This window comes from Salvelinus sp. IW2-2015, linkage group LG28 (assembly GCF_002910315.2).
Source record: "Salvelinus sp. IW2-2015 linkage group LG28, ASM291031v2, whole genome shotgun sequence".
NCBI lineage: Eukaryota > Metazoa > Chordata > Actinopteri > Salmoniformes > Salmonidae > Salvelinus > Salvelinus sp. IW2-2015.
In genome coordinates, this window is record NC_036868.1 from 21,609,120 (window position 1) to 21,618,297 (window position 9,178).

Genomic DNA, 9,178 nt, shown 5'->3' on the forward strand with positions numbered 1-9,178 from the left:
GGCTGGAGATCACTCTGTCATGCTGATTGAGTTCGAATAACAGACTGGAAGCTTCAAAAGGAGGGTTGGTGCTTGGAATCATTGTTCTTCCTCTGTCAACCATGGTTACCTGCAAGGAAACACGTGCCGTCATCATTGCTTTTGAACAAAAAGGGCTTCACAGGCAAGGATATTGCTGCCAGTAAGATTGCACCTAAATCAACCATTTATCGGATCATCAAGAACTTCAAGGAGAGCTTTCAATTGTTGTAATAAGGCTTCAGGGCGCCCAAGAAAGTCCAGCAAGCGCCAGGACCGTCTCCTAAAGTTGATTTCAAACTGAAGGATCGGGCACCACCAGTACAGGAGCTTGGTCAGGAATGGCAGCAGGCAGGTGTGAGTGCATCTGACACGCACAGCGAGGCGAAAACTTTTGGAGGATGGCCTGGTGTCAAGAAGGGCAACAAAGAAACCACTTCTCTCCAGAAAAAAACATCAGGGACAGACTGATATTCTGCAAAAGGTACAGGGATTGGACTGCTGAGGACTGGTGTAAGTCATTTTCTCTGATGAATCCCCTTTCCGATTGTTGGGGCATCCGCGAAAAAAAGCTTGTCCGGAGAAGACAAGGTGAGCGCTACATCAGTCCTGTGTCATGCCAACGTAAAGCATCCTGAGACCATTCATGTGTGGGGTTGCTTCTCAGCCAAGGGAGTGGGCTCACTCACAATTTTGCCTAAGAACACAGCATGAATAAAAAATGGTACCACACATCCTCCAAGAAACTTCTCCCAACCATCCAGGAACAGTTTGGTGACGAACAATGCCTTTTCCAGCATGATGTGAGCACTTTGCCATAAGGCAAAAGTGATAACTAAGTGGCTCGGGGAACAAAACATTGATATTTTGGGTCCATGGCCAGGAGACTCCCAGACCTTAATCCCATTGAAGAATTTGTGGTCAATCCTCAAGAGGCGGGGGTGGACAAAACAAAATCCCACAAATTCTGACAAAACTCCAAGCATTATTATGCAAGAATGGGCTGCCATCAGTCAGGAATGTGGCCCAGGAAGTTAATTGACAGCATGCCAGCGCGGATTGCAGAGGTCTTGAAAATGTAGGGCTACTTTTTGCTGGGGGCAATGAGGAGATTCAGAAACGTTCCACCGTTGTGTTTCCATGACATTTCCATTGTTTGACCTCTTTACCACATCTATTGTGACGTAAATTCATAATATTGAAAATATCCCAGCAAAAGGAACCAATCAAGAACGCGAGATGGGTGTGGCTTAATATTCAGACCCATATAGGTTATGAATGATAAGTCCAGGGTTAGGGTTAGGGGTTAATGTTTGATTACTGTCAGGGGAGGGGAACGAATAGGATACATTTCAGTCCGGTTGTAGAGAACACAGTGCTTCAGGTGTAGAGAGTAGCTGACTGATGTATTGCGGTTAGTTGTGTGTGTGTGTGTGTGTGTAGTGTGGTGTTGTGTGCGTGTGTTTGTATGTGTGTGTCTGTGTGGTGTGTATGCGTGCGCGTGTCTGTGTGCGTTGTGTTGTGTGTGTTGTGTGATCAGCCTTTCACTTACCTTGAGGAAGCCCTGACAGGAGAGGGGAGAACCCTCATAAGAGAAGAAAGAGAGAGATTGAGAGAGAGGATGAGAGAGAAAGACGGAGAGGCGGAAAGAGAGGAAGGAGAGAGATGAGAGAGAGGAAGAGAGAGGAAGAGGAAGATTGAGAGAGAGGAAGAGAGAGGAAAAGAGAGATGAGAGGAGAGAGAAGAGTAAGAGAGAGATTGAGAGAGAGGAGTGAGAGAAAAAGCGCAAGAGGAGAGAGAGAGAAGAACCCCATAAACCCTCACCGCCCACTGAGGCAAATCCTACTGCCCCCCCCCCCCACACACACACACACACACTCTCCCTATGCTTCATTAACCCAAACTCAACCATTACGTAACTGCACACCATGCTCACAAGAGTGGAAGAGTTACAAACTACACTACCAAACCATCACCGTAGGAGTGTGTGTTGCGTGTGTGTGTTGTGTGTGTGTGTGGTGTGTGTGTGTGTGTGTGTGTGTGTGTGTGTGTGTGTGTGTGTGGTGTGTGTGTGTGTGTGTGTGTGTGTGTGTGGTGTGTGTGTGTGTGTTAGTGCGTGCGTGCGTGTGCTGCGTGTGTGGATACTCCGTGCCTGTGAGAATGAATGTGTAGTGTCTGCATGTCGAGTGCAGGTTGGACTTTGTGATTTCCTGAGCTAGTGTGTATGGTATCCCTTGTGTCTGTGTGTCTTTATTTTCATGTTGTGTTATTGTGAGGTCTTCTGTATCTTTTCTCCCACGGCCTGGGGTGGCACATCCTATCTAGCGGTCAGTGGTGCTCGTACACGTAAAAGCCGCTCAGCCGAGGCAGAGAAAATAGAGATCTGCTTTATTTTGCCCAACTACGCTCCCCCCGTTGCTTCCTGTCTGGAAAGCCCTTTACTGAACATTGGATAATCATACTCAAAGTGAGTTAGGAAAGCGGCGTACACGCCTGATTTACTGTATGTGTCTATGTACGTTTTTTGGAAGAGATTTGTCCAGACTTTGTCGCGCTGACTCATGTGGTTATAGAATGAGGAGGATACGGTAGCTCCTGACAGAGAAGCAGCAATTCAAACTGGGTCATTAACAAAAACGGCTTTAGTTTAGTGAGGTGGAGTAACTTTTCCTCATACTGCAGCGGAACTACAGGCACATTGGGACAGTAGCATAAAGCCTGCTCACCACTTACATACAGTTCCGCTATAGAGACCATACTGCCTGCACTACCAGTTAAACAATACCACTACTGGGCACTTAGTGGTGGCAGCTCAAAATCTACTGTACATCCTGTTTCCCAGGACTCTACAGTCTTAGATACGCAGGGAATAAACAAACAAATAATTTAGCAAACTATTGGCACCAAATAACTATTGGCACCAAATGCTCCACAACAACCCCAAGTTAAGTAATCCAAGTCAGTCGTCTTGGAACTGTTAGACATGGCAACTACGAAAATAGAAACAGAGATAATCCTACATATGTTTCTGCYTATGACACCCCCCAACAACAACAAAACACTGTTTGACACAGGCAGTGTATATTCACACACAGCCATTGTGTTATTTCTCTGAACACTGTATCTATATCCTCCGTTCTCCACAGTGTACCGTTCCTAGACACCCATACTGTACATACCACCTACATGTGGCAGTGGTCAGCCTGACCGACCCTGTGAACCTGCGGTGGAATCTATATACCTCGTACTGTATACAGTATATACTGGTCTCATTGGAAAGAATTAACAAAAAAACAGAGCAAACTAGAATGCTATTTGGCCCTAAACAGAGAGTACACAGTGGCAGAATACCTGACCACTGTGACTGACCCAAACTTAAGGAAAGCTTTGACTATGTACAGACTCAGTGAGCATAGCCTTGCTGTTGAGAAAGGCCGCCGTAGGCAGACATGGCTCTCAAGAGAAGACAGGCTATGTGCTCACTGCCCACAAAATGAGGTGGAAACTGAGCTGTACTTCCTAACCTCCTGCCAAATGTATGACCATATTAGAGACCTATTTCCCTCAGATTACACAGATCCACAACGAATTCGAAAACCAACCCATTTTGATAAACTCCCATATCTACTGGGTGAAATACCACAGTGTGCATCACAGCAGCAAAGATTGTGACCTGTTGCCACAAAGAAAAGGTCAACCAGTGAAGAACAACACCATTGTAAATACAAATATATTTATGTTTATTTATTTTCCCTTTTGTACTTTAACCATTTGTACATCGTTACAACACTGTATATATATTAATATAACATTTGTAATGTCTAAATTCTTTTGGAACTTCTATTATTGTAATGTTTACTGTTAATTTTTATTGTTTATTTCACTTTTGTATATTATAACCTCACTTGCTTTGGCAATGTTAACACATGTTTCCCATGCCAATAAATTGAATTGAGTTGAGATAGAGTGAGAGAGATTAGAGCGAGAAGATTAGAGCGAGAGAGATAGAGCGAGAGAGAGAGAAAGAGAGCAGCGCGAGAGAGATAGAGTGAGAGAGAGAGAGAGAGCGAGCGATGAGCGAGCGAGAGAGAATAGAGCGAGGAGAGAGAGATAGAGTGAGAGAGAGAGAGCGAGCGAAGAGCAGATAGAGCGAGCGAGAGAGAATCGAGGAGATAGAGCGAGAGAGAAAGATAGAGCGATAGAGAGGTAGCGAGAGAGAGAGCGAGAAGAGAGTTAGAGCGGTATAGAGAGAGAGATAGAGCGAGAAGAGATAGAGCGAGAGAGAAAATAGAGCGATAGAGAGAGAGACAGAAGCGAGAGAGAGCGAGCGAGAGAGATAGAGCGAGAGAGAGATAGAACGAGAGAGAGATAGAGCAAGAGAGAGATAGGCGAGAGAGAGATAGAAGAGAGAGAGTGAGAGAGAGAGAGAGATAGAAGCATCTCTGACTGTGAGACATAGTGGATATAATAGATGCCGTCTAATCTACCCATGATTTTAAAAAGCTAGCACGCTTCACATTCCAGCTCAGGCTTATCCATGTTATAAGGTGGATATTAGATCCTGCAGTTGTCGCTAACTCTATCTGGCGTGTAACTGTGTGTGATGTCGCACATGGTTAGTCGAACGCCAAACTTTTTATTGAGACGTTGCTGAAACCATCATCCATGTAGTGCCACATTTACCTTTTTGCTGAAATTAAAATTGAAAGAAAAGCTTATCCGCAATTTCACGAGGTATGGTGGAAATAAGATAGAAGTGTGTCCGTCTTTCTTCATTACTGCGGATCTGTTGATGCGTCTCTGGTGCACAGTGGTGTGCTAAGCACAGCCACTTATTTGAAGACTCGATACAATTATTTTATTAAGTCATTACGATATGTAGTGTGAATGTATTTAATGTTACAATTTTAACACGTATAAGAACATTTAATAAATACAATATTCAATCAGTTGTCTCTCTCAATATGGTTCCTGAGAATAAGGAGACGATGATCCAGGGATCTGATTTGATTGGTCCTCAACTCGCAGCTCAAACACTTCATCAGGATAAGTGGAGTTAGCCCCGAGTTAGCCTTTCCCGGAGCAGGTTAGTTCTTTAATGATTCGTTGCCAATAGAAATGTACCTGGCTAAAAGGTGAGCCACTTTCTTGTCACCAGTGATCCCGAGTTGAACTAGAGTTGACCGAAGTTGAGCTCCCTAACTGCTCTATCTCGCATCGTAGTACACCAATCTGCATGAGAGACTGGAGTGGGTTGACTTAAGGTAGGAACCGGAGGAGGACGTTGTGTGTGTGGTGGAGGTAGAGGGTTCATTCAGTATAATGCATTTGACCCCACGCAAACAGGATACGCACACATAAACACACAACCACTACCATCTAGCCACAGCAGGGGCCCTTTCGCACGCACTTTGGTTTGGCATAGCACCGTGATCAAATCAAATGAAATCACATTGTGTTGGTCACATACACAAATAATTAGCACAAATGTTATTGCGGGTGTATGCGAAGTGGCTGTGGAAAAAAATTGCTTTGGGCTAGAAGCATGAGCCATGTCTGTCGGCGCATCTTCATATGATGGTAGATAGACGCTGAAGAGAACACTTCTGCAGAGAAATGACAACCCGTGTGTCTGCCTATGGTATGACTTGTGTGTGTGGTGTTGTGTGTTGTGTGTGTGTGTGTGTGGTGTGTGTGTGTGTGGTGTGGTGGTGTGTGTGTGTGTGTGTGTTGGTGTGTGTTGTGTGTGTGTGTGTTGTGTTGTGTGTGTGTGTGTGTGTGTGTGTGCTCTGCCGTACATATGTGTGTTGTGGGTGTAAGACCTTACTTTGGGCGTGGGGCAGGAGGCGGTGGAGAGGCGGCGAGGTGGCCTGGGCACGGGGCGACTCGGAGGGGCGTGGTGCTTAGAGAGGCTGTGTCTCTAGGGAGGACTTGGACACCCCTGGAGATGATGCTGTCTGGGATCTACACACACACACACACACACACAGAAAGAAAGAACAAGAGACACACACACACACACACTCAAATAATGGCCCATTATGACTGTAGAATTTGTATTACATACACATTAGATATTATATTAGATAGCATGCTACACATTAGATATAGATTAGCGCTACACATTAGATATTAGATAGCATGCTACACATTAGATATTTAGATAGCATGCTACACATAGATATTAGGATAGCATGCTACACATTAGATATTAGATAGCAGCACACATTAGATATTAGATGCATGCTACACATTAGATATTAGATAGCATGCTACACATTAGATATTAGATAGCATGCTACACATTAAGTATTAGATAGCATGCTACACATTAGATATTAGATACATGCTACACATCTGACCCTTTAACGTTGACTACCTTCACCATAGCACAGCATCTTGTGCCTCAGTTCATTATAGGCGGTGCCATATTTGACCAAGAAGAAAATAAATGGCGGCAGACGGTGGTACGCTAACCCAATGTTAACTTTCATGCCTTTCCCTAACCTTTAACCTCACAAAAATCACAGCTAACCTTAACCTAACCCTCCTTCCTAAAGCAAAACCTTAATAACATTTGGACCCCCTGCCTAAACTAAACCAGTGGAGTAACACTACAAACCTTATACATTTGACCCCCAATCCTAAACAAACCAGTGGAGTAAACATACAACCTTAATACATTTGGACCCCCATGCCTAAACTAACCAGTGGAAGAAACACTAACAAACCTAATACATTTGGACCCATGGCTAAATAAACCAGTGGAGTAAACACTACAAACCTTAATACATTTGGACCCCCATGCCTAAACTAACCAGTGGAGTAAACACTACAAACCTTAATACATTTGGACCCCATGCCTAAACTAAACCAGTGGAGTAAACACTACAAACCTTAATACATTTGGACCCCCATGCCTAAACTAAACCAGTGGAGTAAACACTACAAACCTTAATACATTTTGGACCCCATGCCTAAACTAAACCAGTGGAGTAAAACACTACAAACCTTAATTACATTTGGGACCCCCATGCCTAAACCAAACCAGTGGATGTAAACACTACAACCTTAATACATTTGGACCCCCATGCCTAAACTTAAACCAGTGGAGTAAACACTCAAACCTTAATACATTGGACCCCCCATGCCTAACTAACCCCAAGTGGAAAGTAAACACTACAACCTTGACCAAGGCAGCTTCTATAACCAAGAGCCACTGAGACACTTCTAAGTGTGATGATATTACAGTAATGAATGAATAATGAATGAAACTGGGCAATATGGACAGTATGATATGATTTTCAGGATGATATGAGGATAGATTATAGATCACAGAGATGAATCAGGACGTATGTAATAGACATGGCGGTGGTTCACCGTACACAGAGTAAGTCTAGTCCTGGACAAAAAAGCAAAGTCAATGGACAATCTTCATTGAAAGTGCTTTTTATTCCATGACTAGGATTCATCTGTGTCCAGGAAACTGCCCCATAGATAGCATGTAATCTTACCAATGAATGTCCATGACTGGACAATGAAAAAAATGCCAGGATGGAGCTGGGACTGGACCGAAACCTGTTACCATGACGTTAGGACCACAGAGCTATAAGTCCACTCTGATGTTGGACGGGACAGGAAAATGAAAATGGACAACTGTCACTTCAATGGACGATGAATCACACATGCACGCACGCGCACGCGCACGCGCACGCACACGCACACGCACATAGCACAAACGTAACACACAAACACACACACGAATGGTCCATCTGAAAAGCATTACATGTGTACAGAATGATTATGAGAATGTTGTATGAAATAATAATGATGACATGGAGGGTGGTGTACTCATAGGAATATGTACATACTCTACACACTGTATGTGTRCGTCTCGATTCGCCACCCTTTTCCCAGTGTGCATTTGTACACTTCCCATCATGGATTCATGGTTGAAACTTCCTCTAGCCAATGCTTACACCAATCCAATGTTTTTAAATCTAGGAGAGGAGTCTTGCGAGTGCACAAAAAAGGTGGAGAATCGGAAAGTAGACATTGCACATGAAGGTTTGATCAGAGTTCTGCCAGATTCCCGTTCCCTTACCTCCCCATTGGTTACCTTGGCGGCGATGGAGGCGGCGGTGATGTGCGAGGACGAGGAGTCCTCAGTGGAYGCCACACCGCTGTCCTTCTTCTCATCGTCCTCCTCCTCGCACTGCACGCCCTTGTCTTCCGTCTGGCGCCGCGGCGAGCTATTGGGGGGTGGTGAGAGGGGAGGCGGGGGCGAAGGGAGGTCCTCCAGCTCGTCCACTGCCTCCTTCACCTTGACCACGGCATCCCGGAGCAGGTCAATGGCGTGGGGCAGCGCGGGCAGGATGAACTGGAAACACTCCTATTGGAGGAGAGGTTAGAGGTCAGGAGGAGAGTTAGGGGTTAATACAACAGGTTGATGTCGTGAGACAGCACAGGCAGGAGGAACTGGAAGGAGGGGAGAGGGTTAGAGATTAGAGGTCATGGAGAGAGGAGTTAATACAGCTGATCAACAGCATAATAGTAGGGTAACAATATCAAGTCTGTCCTGCCTATGACTCAGACTGCAGGATCATCTCGGCTCTTGTTCATAGAAAGCTAGCAAGCTAAGGTAGTGGGTTGAACTCCTGAAGGGATCACTTGCACATATTAAAAATGGATTCAATTGCTTTGGATAAAAGCTTGTGCTAAGTGGTAGTAGTACATATAGTAGGTTGGTAAACTGGGGACTAAGCTAGGACTGTACAGACCAGACCAGACCCAGAACCAGACCCTGACAGATCAGATGCAGATCAGACCCATACCAAACCAGACCAGATCAGACAGAGATCAGACCAGAACCCGACCAGMGCTGGGTTTCCCAAAAGCATCGTAGCACTAAAATCATATTTCGTCCATATAGTTTCAATGGAATAAAGATGATCTTACTGCTATGATGCTTTTGGGAAACCCAGCCCTGACCCTGTCCCAGATCAGACCAGCCTAAGATACAGACCAGATCAGACCCTGTCCCAGATCAGACCAGCCTAAGATACAGACCAGATCAGACCCTGACACAGATCAGACCAGCCCTGACCCTGACCCAGATCAGACCAGCCCTGACCCTGACCAGCCCTGACCCTGACCCAGA

At 45.0% G+C, this 9,178-nt stretch overlaps 1 pseudogene; it reads right to left on the reverse strand.

Annotated features, from left to right (window-relative positions):
- The window catches only part of LOC111954124 (gephyrin-like), a 151,094-nt pseudogene that overhangs the window by 74,348 nt on the left and 67,568 nt on the right, over positions 1-9,178 (reverse strand).